Source organism: Mya arenaria, chromosome 12 (genome assembly GCF_026914265.1).
Source record: "Mya arenaria isolate MELC-2E11 chromosome 12, ASM2691426v1".
Taxonomy (NCBI): domain Eukaryota; kingdom Metazoa; phylum Mollusca; class Bivalvia; order Myida; family Myidae; genus Mya; species Mya arenaria.
In genome coordinates this window covers 46833406-46852041 of record NC_069133.1, presented here as the reverse complement: position 1 = coordinate 46852041, position 18636 = coordinate 46833406, and the positions used below count along the sequence as shown (strand labels likewise).

Here is an 18636-nt window from a genome sequence, read left to right as displayed (position 1 = left end):
ATGACTTCCTGTGACGTGACAATTTCATCACCACGTGATCAACCCTCCACCTTGTGCAGCTCCTAATGACATTGTCATTTTTTGACAGGCCGGTCATTATAATGAAACAGTCATCAAATTTGAGACGGAAAAAATGATCAAATTTCGACTCAACATCCCCTTGATAACAATAGGTTGGTATAATGGCAGTTTCTATGTTTGTAGATTTGATACTATTTCGTTACAATACTTTCACTAATGGTGGGGCTATATGGTACAAATCAATCTATTACATGAAAACTAGGTATAGAATTTTTTGGTATTTAAGTATAACTAAATTCAATTTGTTTATGTAAACAACATCTAATAACTTTAAATCCTTTAAATATAAAACAACTGCAAAAAATATATAATTTAAATATTGTTATATGAATCGCATATAAAGTAAAATATTTTTTATCATGCATGAATTGAAAACTACATCCAACACCAGGTTTTAATGGAGAAAAATAGCCCAAGTTCTGAATGATTTTATTTCCGTTTCCATGGTACCTTTTCAGAATTACACAGAAAGTAGGATAGATAAAAGGAAAAAGAAGAACAATTATTCTAACGAATACAATACCCCTACTATATGGTACACTGATTAAAGTAAAAAAACTTCAAAAAACGGAAAGATAAAGATAAGACCAATATCCTGATGGCAAACTAGATTTAAAGTCTCTGATGTTTGTGGAAGAATCGCTTGACAAAGCATACATGTAAACATAACGTAAGATCCCTCCAGACAAATTGTCTATTAGCGGAAAGCATACTTCCTCATTTTGGGGTTGTTTTGTAAACAAACGTCTTTTAAAATCCAATCCCTTTAGACGATCACACAAGTGATGCCTACTGTTCCAGCAAATGTTACATGGTTCCTCTGATACTTGTAAAAAGTTCTTAGAAAATTGCCAGGAATGTAAAACCGCGGAATGTGAAACTTAGTTCAGTTAGTTCAACGTTCAATTATTTCATTAAGGAGCCAAACACATACTACAGCCAAACACATACTAAAGTACTTAATTAAACCCATTGTCCTTTTTGAAAGCTTCATGTTTTTTTTGTTTCTTGTTTAAATTTCTATTTCAACATAGACTGCTTCCCAAATATCTTACAATATTGAACTCACTGTGCGCATCAAAGATCTTCTTGATGCCCTCGAATGGCTCTAACTTATGCATCGCAATGTCTTCTTTAATTTCAGACAGCAATTATTGAATTTCATGGGAGATCTGTGTCCAAATGATAGAAAAAAATATTCGTAATTTTAGGAATTTTTTTTAATTTTCAAAACAATTAAAGGAGCACCGTATAGGCTTATGCCAGAATATAGTTTGTTTTAATTTAAATGCATTCATTATCGTATTGAACTCACTTGTCCAAAATGATCAAAATAAAAATGCATATGATTTAGGTATGGTTAAAGATATGGGTGATGGCGCTTTTTTACTATAAACATTGTGGACACCTAGCTTTAATTAATTAAGAACAACAACATTTATAAAAGGGAAATAATATTTTTATCTGTACATAAATCAAATGCATTTTTTGTTTGTTTTGATCATATAAGTTCAATGAGTCAAAACGTGACAATGCATTAAAATTAGAAGAAAAAAACAACTTGTTGCATCAACCTATAATGCGCACACACTAAACCAGAAATCCTTTTTTTATTTCGCATACCTTCATGTGTATGTCTAATTATATATGATGAGTATATTACCCTATAATGGGGCTTTCATATGATAGGACTTTTAATCATACATATGGGTCCAAAACTGCATGGCAAAATCTCGACGGTAATCCATCCATGAAATTACAATGTCTCGAAACTGAGACACCACGTGATCAGCGTTATTTCGCTCTTTGTGAAGTCAATATCATAATTATGTATCAAAAACACAGTCAAAAACATGAATAAGAAAAAAAAAAGTCCTTCATTTTGGGTATTTTGGGGTAATTACAGCTCTTTCAGGTATGTGAGACTAATGACAGTATAATCGAGACCGTTATTTCCCTGGTCTCCTATTTGACGCCGTGTATTTTTTTGTTCTTTCACAAGGTAATAGTTTGATGACATAGTTAATAGAAAATTAAGCGACTTGGATAATCGGAGCAATTTATTACCTTTGAAGGAAATTTGAAGTGTTAAAAGAAAAATGGTTTCAGTATTCGTCGATATTTCAAGTTGTCAAAGTCACAAAGTAATAATACATTTCTTATTGTGATGGAAAAACTTGACTTTAAATCTTAACATGATGTTGTATCGTGTAAAATGAAAAACAACAACAACAACAACAACAGCAGCAGCAACATCAACATATTTATGTTTTTAGGTTTGCTTTTAAGAGTTTTACGGGTCAATATGCTCAAAGAAAAAAACGCTCAAGTTACAGGTTTACAAAACAAACTCATGGCAATGTGTATTAATAAACTAAATAAAGAACCTTTTCGAAAAAATGTGAAAATAGCTTAGTGGCACAAAAATAATCAAAACGTCATATTTTTGCTCCACATAATTTGATGTTCGGGTTTGGAAGTTCAGTGCAAGATTTTCATTGATTGACTATTGCAAGTCATTTTCAAACTTCAATCTCAGATCAGCAATACGCGTTTATCCTAAGTCAGAATCAGTAAATCTTATCTTGAAAAGCCCAAATGAGGATAGTGATATGACACTTGGTGGCCGATTTTAAACACCCATGACATCTATTGTGTATCGGTGGAAAATTTGATCTACTTAGGATATGTTTTCATCGGCTTACCAAGATAGCTATCAACTGCTTTTGGTTTTTCAAAAATATTGCTTTGCCTTTTCTTTATTTACAAAATAGTCACCAAACACAAAGAAAATCATCCTTCAAAGGCTTCATGGGATCTTTTCAGCAATTTTCATTGTTTACCCAAGTTGAATAACGCTATTTTTACAAAACAAAATACCGTCTGCGCGCACCGTCTTATATCAGTGATAGCGCTAGATTTTAAGTACACCTGAGATTATATGGGTCTAAACATTCTGAATAGTTTCAATATCCCTAGTAACACTTTAAAGGGATTTTTAAATTTCAAAAGCCTTTATTACCAAGAGTCGTTAACATCATTTTGAACGGGAATAAAGAAGTGAGACGTAGGATCAGGTTACCCTTAAATTGAATGTAATATGTAAATGCATAATTTGCGCTCGTCCTTCCTTTTGTGGGTAATCATGAAGATTATAGCGTACACTTACCCATGTTGAAAGTTACTATTAGTGAACTGGATTTCGTTTCATTTACTCTATTTCCATGATAATTTATTTTCAAACAGAATTTTCGTCAAGTCTGTTATTGCGAACCTTTCTGCATACAAGTGAGAAACAAACACCAGGCACCACTGTCACAAATTCTTCAAGAAGTCAAATCCCAATCTCAACTCATTTTGCAACATTGCATCAAAAGTTATTCAAACACTTGTGTTTTTACCCTTTTTTAAAGCGATTTTCTAATAGAATGAGTTGTTTTATTTTTAAAGTTAAAGTAATTCTAGAGTTAAAATCTTACTTCAGTTTTTAATAAAAAACAACGAGTTTTTTCTTAATAACATTGTATGTGGTATAATGATGAGAGAATGCGCTTTAACAAAGATTTTCAAAAACTGTTGGTGTCATGTGATGAAACAAATTGAGATTCAGATTGCGATTTGTTATATCGGGGGCCCGTTCGTCTGTTTTGACTTACCTTTAATTGCTGGCTACGCATATTCTCTTTTTTTGTCATACAAAATATATAGTGCAAATTATCCCATATAAAACAAGTAAGCTATCTCAAGGGTCATTATTTCGACGACTAGCGGTGTCCTTTACGCCAAAAATTTATAATGCTTCACGCAAGACCAATTATATTTGAGTGAAAGCTCCTTCTTTGTAACTAGAGGCCCCATCCTTACATAAACTCTTTTTTGCTACCTAACCAACATCAGGGCTTATTTTCTAGTCCGTTGCCCAAACACCAACACCTACTAAAAGCTTTTCCATAATGGTTCATGAGATTATGTAGAAAAAAGGCTTATTTTGTGAATCACCATTTAAAACTATTGAAAACACAAAAATTGGCGGCAACTAGGCAAACTCTTAAGAGCTTTACCCATTCACCCCATTCTTCCTACATCAAACTGCAATTATTGTTATTCTCTTCCATGTTATTCAATTTAGCATATTATCTCATATTATTTCAGCTTGTTTGAATTTCAGATTATGTTCAGTCCGGCTCAAATCCCAAACTTTTTAAGGTATTGTGAACTTAAAGGAACTAGAAACTGCAAGAAAAAATAAGGAAATTGTTAAACATTTGCATAAAATTGATATGGTTGTGTACAATGCATTTAATCTTTTTCCCAGGTGTATCACATCGCATGTACGACACATGCATCTTTCGCAGTTTTTTTTCGAACTAACTGGGGTTGTATACCAAGTAAAATCCCTCTAAGTTTAAAAAGCTGAAAATGACAGCGAGTTGATAAAAAACGCTTATTGACAGTTAAGTGTAGGAATGATCACATGACTTGCGATGTGTTCGGACAAAAAACATTCCACTTTTTTAACTGATAAACTATTATGCGCTATTTTTAAACAGTGAACCTTAGAGCTGAGATAGGGACCTGATTGTTGCGTTTATTCTTTTAGTTATGTAAACTGATGAATTGTTGACCTCATGCAAACTCACATTGACAATTCTATGCTTGTTTTTAGGACATACTGTATTTGCCGATTTTTGTATCAGGTGTCTTGTCCCTAACGTTTTTTTCTTAAAAAGCCTGTTTTACTCGGAAGATTTTCTCGCAATTCTTTATCACGTCATTGCATTTGTTCTTCTATACATGTAAACATCATTTGAAGAACTTGAAGGTCTATGTGTTTTGATTAATGTCTTAAATCATTGTGACACAATTTATAAAATTTCTTATCATAACCATCACCGTCTAAATTTCTATCCGTAACCAGGTTACAGTGAATAGTCAACCAAATTATAATCCAAAGTAACAAGGAAAGCAGCTGGAGGGTACGAGCTCTCTACTTAAAAGGTTATCTAAACATTTCATGTGACCATAAATCCGAATAAAAACAAACTCTTGTACTATAAAAACAAAAATATTTCAAAAGATTTACAACATTATACATTATTGCCATGACAAACATTCACTGAACACTTGAGTTAAAGCAATGTAGCGTGAAGTGGTGTAGTGGTAAAGGTGTCCGCCTCCTCAGAACAGGTTGTGGGTTCGATCAACATGAGGGCAACTTTATCTTGGCCTCTCAAAATTGACACCAGTACTGGTTTTAATCCAGGAAACTTACTAGAAAGCAATTCTATATATATATGTTATCATCATTTGCAACAATCGGGCAATATAGAGCAAATATAAGTGTGAAGTAAGGCAATGTAGGAGTGAAAGCACGATACAAAATACATAATGCTTCTTTATTTGTCAGAAAAAAAACTTTATTTCAATTTAATACTTCAAATGTCATCTCTGTCATTTGTGCAGGCTATCCCATAGTCAGCGTCTAGTTATGTCAATTTCAAATTACATTTACAATAAGGAAAATGTTCCCATCCGAAGATAGACATATAAATCACCACCTATTTATCTGTAAACCAGGAAATACAACGGTTCGTGAGGACAATCATGTAACGACCCATTTATGGCGTTAATGTTTATACGATTTCAATCTTCAGTCAAATTCACCGTCAAGAAAATGTGTACTTAGAAACATTGCCTACCTATGCAGAAGCACAGCGTTCAAGGGAATAAAACATAGATGGTTAATAACAAAGTCCCATGATATATCAAGGAAAGAAAACATAGATGGTTAGTAACGGAGTCTCATGAGATATCAAGGGAGATAAACATAGATGCTTAGTAACGGAGTCTCATGAGATATCAAGGGAGATAAACATAGATGCTTAGTAACGGAGTCTCATGAGATATCAAGGGAGATAAACATAGATGGTTAGTAACGGAATCTCATGAGATATCAAGAGAGGAAAACATAGATGGTTAGTAACGGAGTCTCATGATATATCAAGGAAGGAAAACATAGATGGTTAGTAACGGAGTCTCATGATATATCAAGGAAGGAAAACATAGATGGTTAGTAACGGAGTCTCATGAGATATCAAGAGAGGAAAACATAGATGGTTAGTAACGGAGTCTCATGATATATCAAGGAAGGAAAACATAGATGGTTAGTAACGGAGTCTCATGAGATATCAAGGAAGGAAAAAATAGATGGTTAGTAACAGAATCTCATGAGATATCAAGGGAGGAAAACATAGATGGTTAGTAACAGAGTCTCATTAGATATCAAGGAAGGAAAACATAGATATTTAGTAACGGAGACTCATGAGATATCAAGGGAGATAAACATAGATGCTTAGTAACAGAGTCTTATGAGATATCAAGGGAGATAAACATAGATGGTTAGTAACAGAATCTCATGAGATATCAAGGGAGGAAAACATAGATGGTTAGTAACAGAGTCTCATTAGATATCAAAGAAGGAAAACATAGATGCTTAGTAATGGAGTCTCATGAGATATCAAAGAAGGAAAACATAGATGCTTAGTAAAAGAGTCTCATGGGTTAGTTACAATTTAAAGAGTCTCAAGAGAGATCAAGGAAAGAAAACAGATGGTAAGTTAGAGAGTAGTTCAATGAAAGAAAACAGATGGTAAGTTAGAGAGTAGTTCAATGAAAGAAAACAGATGGTAAGTTAGAGAGTAGTTCAATGAAAGAAAACAGATGGTAAGCAAGAGAGTTGTTCAATGAAAGAAAACAGATGGTAAGTTAGAGAGTAGTTCGATGAACGAAAACAGATGGTAAGTTAGAGAGTAGTTCAATGAAAGAAAACAATTGGTAAGTTAGTGAGTAGTTCAATGAAAGAAAACAAATGGTATGTTAGAGAGTAGTTAAATGAAAGAAAAACAGATGGTACATTGGAGAGTAGTTCAATGACAGAAAACAGATGGTAATATAGAGAGTAGTTCAATGAAAGAAAACAGATGGTAAGCAATAGAGTTGTTCAATGAAAGAATAACAGATGGTTAGTTAGAGAGTAGTTCAATGAAAGAAAACAGATGATAGGTGAGAGAGTAGTTCAATGAAAGAAAATAAATGGTAAGTTAGAGAGTAGTTCAATGAAAGAAAACATAGATTGTAAGTAAGAGAGTAGTTCAATGAAAGAAAACAGATGGTAAGTTAGAGAGTAGTTCAAAGAAAGAAAACATAGATGATAAGTTAGAGAGTTAAAGGAAAGAAAATAAAGATGGTCAGTAACTGAGCTCGCAAATGGTTAACAACGGAGGGTTCAAGGTAAGAAACTATAGATGGTCAGTAACTGAGCTCACAAATGGTTAACAACGGAGAGTTCAAGGTAAGAAACTATAGATGGTCAGTAACCGAGCTCACAAATGGCTAGCGACAGAGATTTCAAGGTAAGAAACTATAGATGGTCAGTAACTGAGCTCACAACTGGCTAGCAACGGAGAGTTCAAGGTAAGGAACTATAGATGGTCAGTAACTGACCTCACAAATGGCTAGCAACGGAGAGTTCAAGGTAAGAAACTATAGATGGTCAGTAACTGAGCTCACAAATGGCTAGCAACGGAGAGTTCAAGGTAAGAAACTATAGATGGTCAGTATCTGAGCTCACACATGGCTAGCAACGGACAGTCATAGTAAAAGAAAGAAAAAATCATCTTCTCACTGAAAAAAATGTCTGCTTCAACAAGAATGAAATTTACAATGTCATTTAGAAACCTGTTTAAAACCACTTGTTTCTGATATAAGCAACACAAAGCAATTCACGATTCATCGTATGACTAAATAAGCCACTTAAAAAAAGATGAACGATAGTAATGAATTCATTCATAAAACGTTAACAAGTCATGCATAAACAATTTTAGAAGAATAAAATGTCCTGCGGTTAGAACTACTGAACTAAGAACAATCATGGCGTTTACTATTTTCAAATACTTGTGGTTTTATATTTCTTTCAGTAGATGACATGAAAAATAGGGACACATACTGTTGGACATGCGGATAGATGCCCATTCCGTTTTGTCCACTATGCTACAAATCACCCATTTTAAATTCTTGTGGTCAGTTAAAGGTCAGTTTGACGGTGTTGCCAATGTCCAGATAATACAGGGGGCAGGCATTAACGCGATACTAAGTCATGATTGGATAATTTAAATGTTACCCACCGAGCAGTAAATGAAAACAGCATGTACGTGGGTGGAAGTGGACGACGGTTACTGGCCACATGAATGGGGCATACAACTGATAGAATCTTGAGTCTGAAACCCTCGTTTTTAGTTGCGGATTTCAGGGCGGCATTGCATCGAACGCAGACTAGCAACATAGTGAAACATTCTTAATGTTTTCGCGTAGGGTTCGGGAAGAAAAAGGAGTGTTCAGTATTTGAGGGTGAGAGGGTTTACTCTCAAACATTGCTAAACTGATATTTTAAAGTTTTAGCATATTACTGAGTATATGGTATCAGATTATATGTGTGAGTCTTGCTTTTAAGTACGCGGTATTTAACGGGGGTTTAAAGGAATACATGAGAATGTCACATCGTAAGCAGAAACTAAAACAATGGCACTATTCGGTACACAAACTCGGTATGCAGGGTGGTTTTGGGTTACACCCTCGGTACGCAATGTGTTTTGGGCTACACCCTCGGTACGCAGGGTGGTATTGGTTTACACCCTCGGTACGTATGGCGGTTTTGGGTTACACCCTCGGTACGCAGGATGGTTTGGGGTTACATCCTCGGTACGCATGGTGGTATTGGGTTACACCCTCGGTGCGCAGGATGGTATTTGGTTACACCCTCGGTGCGCAGGATGGAATTGGGTTACACCCTCGGTACGCAGAGTGGTATTTGGTTACACCATCGGTGCGCAGTATGGAATTGGGTTACACCCTCGGTACGCAGCAGGATGGAATTGGGCTACGCCCTCGGTGTGCAGGATGGAATTGGGTTACACACTCGGTATGCAGAATGGAATTGGGTTACACCCTCGGTACGCAGGGTGGTTTTCAATGGTAGCAATATAAAAAAAAACATCATTAGAGAGATCCTCGAATACTTACTACGTAGCAATGAAAAACAGAATTATTTCTTTTTTGGTACTGACAGTGCAAGTACATATAGAGTAATTGCTGAATACAATAGGAGTCAAGACGATTGATAGCCATCATATTTATGCCTTCATTTGGACAATACATAACCACAGTTAAAATTTTATTTATTTGGTCAAACTGGACATATTAGATATAAAATATAATAACATTTTGTCTCCAACAAGAGGGGACAAAACATCAGGGTAATATATTTCCACCATATATCAGCCGTTTACTGTAGGTACCCGGGTCTGTCATGCATAAATCAGTACAATCTTGGCAGACAGCACATTAAGAATTGGGGGTATTTAATGATACCATCTAGGGGAACATGGTTGGTGTCAGATAGGGCAGCACATTAAATCAAACATTGAAAACATGTCCAGCATAAAAGCAAAAGGAGACTTTATAATAACATACAGCCCCTCACATGGATCCCAACGATTATCTGGGTTTTGTGTTTGGAACTGATCAAATGTCGGGTTCTATAAACTTAGATTTCTTCCACGTTTCGCGACGGTACAAGTTTTACAGTCATACTATACGTATTAAAATATATTTTGCAAGACGACAACATGTTACTGATAGTTTTCTTGTGGTAACAGTAACACACAAGGCCGAATAAGTGGGTTGGTAGGAATATTACAACAATGGTAAAATGATAAGAGCCGTACCAAGTTAGCGTATCATTTAGACAAATATTTTTTGAGTCAGAATATTTCTATGGGACTGGCAGCGAATATTGCAACTAGAGTCCATGATAATGACAAAACAATTGCCACTTTTTTATAGCAAGACTGTCATGAAGAAACGAAGCATTCACCTTGAATATATCCGTTAAAGTTGGTACAGGTGTATTGTCAACGGAGAAGCCAGATGGTTTTATAACATAATACTATGAAATAAAAATTCAATTTATTTGCATTTAAAAATCTCGAGTAACCACATAATATTTGCATAATAACATACCACTTAAAACTTCAAGCGACGCACATGATTTTTTATGCATTAACTGTACAAAGAAAGGAGCTCCTTTTTCTGTTAAGTTTCGATTTTATACCTTACAAATGTCTAGGCCTAAGTAAAAAATACATTTGGTTCGGGTAATCCCGACCCGGCTACTTACGAAATAGGCGCCGACCCTACAGTTTTTATGGTCAGTTGGTAAAAAGAACTAAATTTATAACAAAAACAATTGTTATAAGTGTGTGTTTTAATATGTAGTCTAACGCCGTTAAAATATTGAACAGAAGATTGCCATAACACCATTCTCCAATGATGACAATAACATTCTCAAATAAAGCTCAACAAAAACAAACAAACAAAAAAGCCTTCATTCCCTACCTGTTTTTGAAAAGTATGTAACCCTAACCAAAACATTTTTTTGGTCCTATCTAAAAATAACCGGGTATCTGTGACAGCAATGATTTGGTAATAAATGCGGGCAGTGATCCCTCTGACGTGAAGGTTATCAGTTGCATTGCCCTCCAAAGATTATGAAGGGTTACATGGTAGCCCTTTAAAATTTAAATCCAGGACATACTGATAAGGGGCCCGTGATGTGAATGCAATAAATCTTGTATTGTTTGCAGCATTTTTGGGTGACACCTTATCACATGGGTTTGTTTCAATCAATAAAACCATCTTGCGTTCCTTCTACATGTCAATCTGGCAAGCGTTTGGTCTAGATAACTTAGTTTTCGTACATGATTAACTTTTATTATGGCATGTTCAAAAATGTAAACATAATCATCAATTTTAATATAACTGAATTTTAAATATAAATAGCTGATTAACATTTATGGCATTTTCAGAAATGTAGACATAATCATCAATTTTGATATAACTGAATTTTAAATATAAATAGCTGATTAACTTTTGTGGCAGTTTAAAAAAATGTAGACATAATCATCAATTTTGATATAACTGAATTTTGAATATAAATAGCTAAAACTGAGATTCACATTTACCTTGTTTGTTGAGCTCTTTGCAGCATAGTGTTTGTTTGAAATTTAATATACGAAAACCATACATCCTTTCTGTTAATTAATGATGAAGTGAAAGGATGTCAACCATTGTGTTATTTTACTTATCATTTAGCTCGTTTATCAGATGGGAACAGAATATGGAAATCTGTCAGGTTTTTTATAGAAATAGGTTGATATTTTAATATCTAAAGATGCAACACTATACCCCAGTATTCAAAATGAAAGATTGAATAACATTAAAAGTGATAAATATAACTTCTGTCAAAGATTTTTACAAAAAGATTATTTCTATAGCAACGACATGGCTTATTCCAAATTTAAATTAACTGACAACCAGATAGACTTAGTTCAGTCAAGGACAACATCGGAATTAAGAAGTTCATGTAATAACATTGCCTTATTTTATGGCGGTGCACAAATCATCTTAATTTTGTTGAATAAAATACAGACAAGCTGCTGTACAAAAAAAAACCCTGAATCAAAGATGTTATTAAAGCATAATACACGAACATCGATGTCTTTAGAAACTCCATAGTAAAAAAAAACCTTTTCCATTACAAAAATGCTCGAATTACATCAATTAATATATTCTATAAACACTACACAATACATAAAGACTGTCCAAAAAAAAGAATCAAGCAAAAAAAGAAGGAAATACATTTATGATCGTGGGAACTCACTTACGTTTTTAAAAATATAAAACAAATATAATTATATAATGATTACTTTTTTCGAAGTGCATCATTTATTCTTATTTCAAACTGAGTAAAAAGTACGACCACAGAAGCGGAAACTTTGCCTGATAAATCGATTATCCAACTTAATTACCGAAGTTGAAAGTAATAAGTTCCAAGTGAAAAGAACCGTAACGTATTTTGTTGACTGTTTTCGCAATTTTCTGGAAAGTTTACCCAACTAAGCAAACATCTGACGTCTATATTATTGAAGTCATAGCAGCATATATAACTTAATTAAGAAGAGTATTAATAGACAGCTGACGGATAATCTGTTTAGCAGTCTAAGGAATATAGTAAATTTTCCATATAAAAATGTGTTTTACAGATCACACAAGGTGGCCATGGTTCTATAAAATGAAATTAAGTTATGTAGTTGTTTTATATACCTTTTCCAGAACTGTGAGAACTGTCAAGATTTAGTCTACATAGTGATAGAAGTGTTTTCCATCGACAAAAGTTTGCGTTTGATCTCCTTCGGAGCTCTGTTCAAAATAAGGTCAACAAAACTTTCCATTATATCCGAGTAATTTGACCTCGTTTAGAACCCCATCATTAATACTTTAATATTTTATGTCGATATGGTAGATAAATCATGCATACTCAAAAGATGCACCGTTAAAGACTTAAGTTATTCTTTGGGTGGGGGGGGGGGGAAGCACCCAAACTCTAGTTCACATGTTTAGAGCCTACTTTTATGATTCATATGGTGGGACACGATGTGTACCCCTTAAGTGCACCCCTCAAATTCACCCCTCTTACATCAACTCCTGGAACCGCCCCTTATACATGTTATACGTTTACAGCCAAATAGGCGTCTGTATTAAACACAACTAACATTGTTACATTCAAAAAACAATATGTGCAAAGATTAAAAACAAACCATTTTTTACAGTCTTATAAATACCAAGTACTAGTATAATTATAGTACTATGGACCTATAAACCATGGCTTTTAGGTTCTCGGTGGTATGTACATATCAAAATCCAACATGCACAATCTCAAAAGGATACATTTCATAACTTTTCATGAAAAAACAGCCTGTCGAAAAGGACCGTCCCCAAGGGTGCGTATCGCACACGATCAATGGATAAAACCCAAACACTTGAGAATCGTTCTTGCTGTCTCCTGTGAAGTGGGGGATTTGTCACAAAATAAAACACTCTCTGTGACAAACAGCTCCTCAAATAGCCTCAATTTCGCCGGAATTCACTTTCTTTAAAATTACAGCGTGTTGAAATTATAAATCTTGACGTCTGCATGACAACGTAGGCAGGCCATAGTGGTTGGAGTTTGTTTCAGAACAGATAACAGAAACGTATAAACAATTAATACTTCATAACTTCGTGCAGAAAGTACTACCGTTTGTCGTGAGCCTGCCAAATAGATCCATCTTGTGCTGTTGGACCATGCTTCTGATGTTGTTTGTTTTATCCCTTTCTGTGGTCATACTCACTTCTAGAATCATGGTCATAGTGCCATAACACAATCTCTAGAGGTATAATAAAGAACAGTATGTACCACTCCACTATTAGATGGTGCTATTGTTCCGTAGAAGAGTTGATGTGTTTGTGTTCCTTCTTTGTGGTCACATGGTCTTAGTCATTGTATGGGATGGGCAAGGTAAAAAACAACAACACTACACGAGTTTGTCTCTGTACCGACTTTTATTTGATTTACAAAATTTTTCAATGCACTTACATATATCGTTCACTATATATTGTTCAATGTCTGGCAGGTGGTCGAGAACGAAACCTTACCAACTGGTAGCACCTCTTGCCAAAAATGTTTATCTCTGATGCAAGTGTCTGACGTAATGATATAAAGGTGCAATATATCTTATTTGTGACATTTTTTTCCTGGATTCCTCGTAAATATCGCCCCCTGACATTGATTCACACCTTTCCACCCCTCGATAACCCTCATTACCATCAGAAAGGTACGTATCACTTATAGGTAACACTATTTCTGATATTTTTGATTTGACAGCACAATTGTTTAGCACATCAAGCCGCAATCCTCTGACAATACGAATCAAGCACACCCTTCTAGTCTTATTGCGCAATACATGTTTAGACCCACTACTTGATTCACCACCCTGGGACAGTGCCAGATATCGAAAGGTTTGAACTTGATCAGTGGGGGAATGCCAGATGCCTGCAAAAACGGATGTTTAGGCTGTTGTTGCTGGACATTTTACAAGTAGATTTTTTTTTATTAACATTGGTCGGAAACACATTGCCAGTGACGAAAAGCGTACAACGAAAAACAAACCTCCATCGGCAACCCAGACCAAAGTAATTTCAAACTAATATTTTACACCCCAACTAATGTGTACCTGGACAACCTTAGAGCGGAAATCATCAAAACATTGTCTGATCAATTAACTTGGATTAACACCAATTACCTCAACACGTTTATAATTAATCATCTAATTCCGTTTTCCTGGATATTTCCTTGGATACAGGAAATTATTGAATATGTGAAGTACTTCCTGAAGAGTCTTTGAGCTTGTCGAGTTTAATTAGTGTGGTCATTTGATTTCAATTGGATAACAAGTGAAACTTTACAGATCTCTAACCAATCTTACTTTTTGTAATTTTATGCATGAACAGAAACTGCTTTTGTCAATATATTTTTTCCAAATATTGTACCTATTTAAAACTATATGCATTTATTTCCAGGTCACCAGCTCCTTGTCATGTTTTGATGTGTATTTTTGTTATTCATGTCTGAAAATAGCTCATTCAGCTTATGTTTCTTGTTAGAATACCCGACTTCAGTATAAAGATTCTATTATCTTATATCTTGAAACTCAATACCCGTATTTTCATTCTGTTATCATGAATCTTTAGCATATGCAACATAAAAGGCAAAACAGGCAATTAACTGTTCATTAACACATCTTGACTGGTAAAAGCTGGTGCATGTCTCAAGTCCATTTTAGTTGACATTACGTAATATATATATATATATATATATATATATATATATATGCACTTTGCTGTTTATGGAGTTTTGTGCTGTTATTCCATGTTACTTGTTTGTGATTTTTTTTGTGTGTGTTCTATGTCTTTGGCGTTTTTCCTGTGCCATTAAACGGGGTTTATGCTTACATTTTTGGCTACTGATCTTAACTGTTTCTATAGTTTTTATCACACAAGTATTAGTGCAAAGAACTTTCAGTAAGAAATATAGGTTTATCAAATGAGGCTCCATGGAAAACACAGACTTGAGGTAGCTGATGCGGGTTCAGGTCTGGTCTATTTTAGTTGACAAAAGTGTGAAGAATTCAAAAAAAAAATCATGGCTAAATCAAACGATGCATCATGAAAAATGCAGACTTTAGAGACTGACATGTCTCACCCTTTGATGGTGTCTTAATACTGTTTACAATCTATCTGTTAGCATTCGCAAATTATATTTACGGTTGGTAAAGTAAAATTAATTTCCAGGCCTTGTGTTTAATTTCCAGACAAACATATTCTATAACATTAGTCACCCAGTCTTAATCCTCGTTTGAATTGAGAATTAAGGATGAACCTGGTAGACAAGAAGCCTCTCTCATTCATGGCGCGAATGATGGATTATCGTGTTCAAAACTGGAGATCGCAAAATTCTAAATAATACATGAGCGCGTCAAATTGTCACTTTTAGTTGAACGTGTGCCGTCAGAAAACATGGTACAATCTTTCTATTGTTTGCTAGTAGCATACATAGCATACTACAGACCGAGGATGTGGGCTGTCTACAGGTACGCCGGTGTAAGGAAGTATTTTGGCCGCCATAGAATTTACGAACCCTGGTCATTATTCTTTACAACAAGAGCTGACGTAATTAATGTGCGCTTTGTCTTAGAAAGGAATGAAATAATGCTGTACTATGTCCCTGGAATACAATAATTCTGTTCTATGTCCCTGTCAAAAGCAATAAAAAACAGAATAAACAAAGTAAACAAGGAACGCCGCAATGCAACGAAACCAGGTTTTCAATGATTGACAGAAGAACTTTCATTGTGAGATTCAGTTTCAACTGTTTATTTTCTCTATTTTTAGTTACAGTGACCTCGACCGTAGGGACCCCGGACGCAATCCAAAGAAGTCTCAATAAACTCTTCCTATATACCAAGTATGGTTCCAATATGTCAACCCCAATTAAACTAGTTCAGTACTAACTATTTTAGTAAGTGACCTTGACCATGACTCTCGGGGTTCCAACTCGGGGCCATAAACTCTTTGTACAGATAAAGTTCGATCATTATATGTAGAACCTTACTAAAATTATTCGACACAACAGATGAGTGCGACGCCGCCCGCCCACTCGCTCGCTCGCCGGAACAACGACGTACGTCAGTCATTCTAATAACCAGGTTTCTCTTTCTTTGTGAAAACTTGGTTAAACATATAAAAGAAATAAAAAAGGTCAATCAAGGGCCATAATTGGATTTAAGGGTAATATGGATTAATTTATCCTTAGTTTGTGATAGATACTGTGTAAAGTATGAAAGCCATTGAATGTACAGTATTTGAGATCTAAGTTGAAACACAAAGTTACCGAAACATTTAACGAAACTGTTAAAGTCGATCAAGGGCCATATTTTGTGTTTAGGATAATATGGAGTTACGTAACCCAACTTAGTGATGGCCGTTATATTAATCATGTGAAGTATGAAGTCAATTGAATGAAGGGTAAAGAAGTAATTCGTAAAAATCAGATCAAAGAGAAAGCAGTGTTTGAAATAAGTATTTATTCAGCAATGTTTTTCTTTCTTTTCCATTAAAGGAAAGTGGTAAAGTCTGAAAAGAAAGAATTTCTTGAATAACACTTCAATATGATCGATCAATACAGTAACAGCATAACATTTTAATAGATGACATCACATTTAAATATACACACAACAACAGTCAATTGGGCGTCTTTGGGCGCTTGTTTTCAGGATAGAATCGAGTCGATTCGGAACATGTAACTCGCGTATAACTCCCTAACACCGGGAACCGGTAGTAGAGTTGTTCGCTGTAAATCATACACGTATCGTTCCATTCGGAACTCCTCGGCCATTTTGTCAAAAACGTTGTTTTTGAAAAAATGGCCGAGGAGCTCCGAATGGTATCGTTCTTAACCATTCGGAATTCCTCGGCCATTTTTTCAAAAACAACCTCGGATGTAAATGGACGGTTTACATACTTAAAAAGTGGTACGTTTAAGTCCGCTGCAAATAGATCGCGTAGTAATCTTATTTAGTAGTTAAAATTTATGACTTAACTCTTGGGAATCGTAATTATGTTTGCAATAATATACTTCACTGGCAATCAATTTAAACTGAGAGCAATGAATACAACTCTTAAACACTACATTTAATTAATGTTTTTATTAAAAAAAATACGGACTACTTCAACAGATGTACCGGCATACATCCGAGGTTGTTTTTGAAAAAATGGCCGAGGAGCTCCGAATGGTTCTTAACTTTACCTTCCGCCATTTTGTTCTCGTGTAGTTCTCGGTCCTCCCGGTTTGTAGGTAGTGTGGAATTTTGACCCGAGAACAATGTTCTTGGACCTTGTTCGTGTCGTTAGGGCGATTGTATCTAGGATCGGACACAGAAGAACAAGAAGAACGAAGCGCCCAAAGACGCCCAATATTGTGTTAGACCATCTCGTGTTAAAGTCATATATCATGCCAAGAAATATCAGCCAATTTTTCCACTTTTCATTTCTACACGAGAGTCAATTTCAGCTACACATTAACCCCTAATTGACCGAGAATCTGACCATGTGTTTAATCATGTTATCATATCTAGGGAGTTGCTGTAGTTCGGGTCAAGATTTGGAAGAATGTATTTAATTTTGCCCAGAAAAACGTGAAGAAGTATCAAGTGTTAGACATAATTACTGAGTACTTAATTTAGTAAAACTTATTATTTACTTACTCTTAAACAAAAATATGTTTTTTTTAATGAGTAACAATATTTGTTTAGACATATGACAGATGTTAATGAAAATGGTATGCTTAACCAACCGTTTTATTTGGAATGAAAATGTAACCTATATTACAGCATATATATATGAATCTGGCCGTCTCATAGGTCAAATTATATTTAAGGGTATGCTTTACTAAGCGTATGGATATTGATTTTAAAATGTCAGATTTATTGGGTTCGCATTTTTTAACAAAAACACACACTCTTATTATTCATTTTTAAAGCTTTTTTCTTTTTTCACTGTAAAAATTATTGAGTTCGTAAGAATACGTATACACCATGAAAAATACAAACGAAACTTGAAAAAAAACCCATCACATTGGCGAAACTGAATCTCCTAATGCTAAATTTACTTCAATTTTGTTCATATCATCATGAACACATTCTGAGGCGTTTAAAATGCATTTTCGTATAACTGATTGCGATTTGTTTTTGCAATGTTTCAATCTAGAAAATTGCTTAGTTTTGTGTTCATCTGGCATTGTCTTCATACCGTGACCGGTGAAAGAACATATTTTGACCCACATAAAATCACGACAATGGTCGCTGTCCTTGCGTGACTCCTTTTCTGTAAAATATTGACACAGCCCCACACCCCAAAAAATAACATGACTCTCAACGGTCGTTACTGTAAATAGGTATTTAACCCCACCGAACAGAACCGACTATGTTGGTCATTTAATTCGTGTGCTCTTAAGTCTTCGTAATACAGGTGGTAATGCTGCAGCTATTGCTGTTGATACTACCA

General features: G+C 34.9%; 1 protein-coding gene across 1 annotated transcript in view; it reads left to right on the top strand.

The window, feature by feature from the left end:
• The window catches only part of LOC128211833 (helicase POLQ-like), a 386931-nt gene that overhangs the window by 86195 nt on the left and 282100 nt on the right, over positions 1-18636 (top strand). The window lies entirely within an intron of this gene.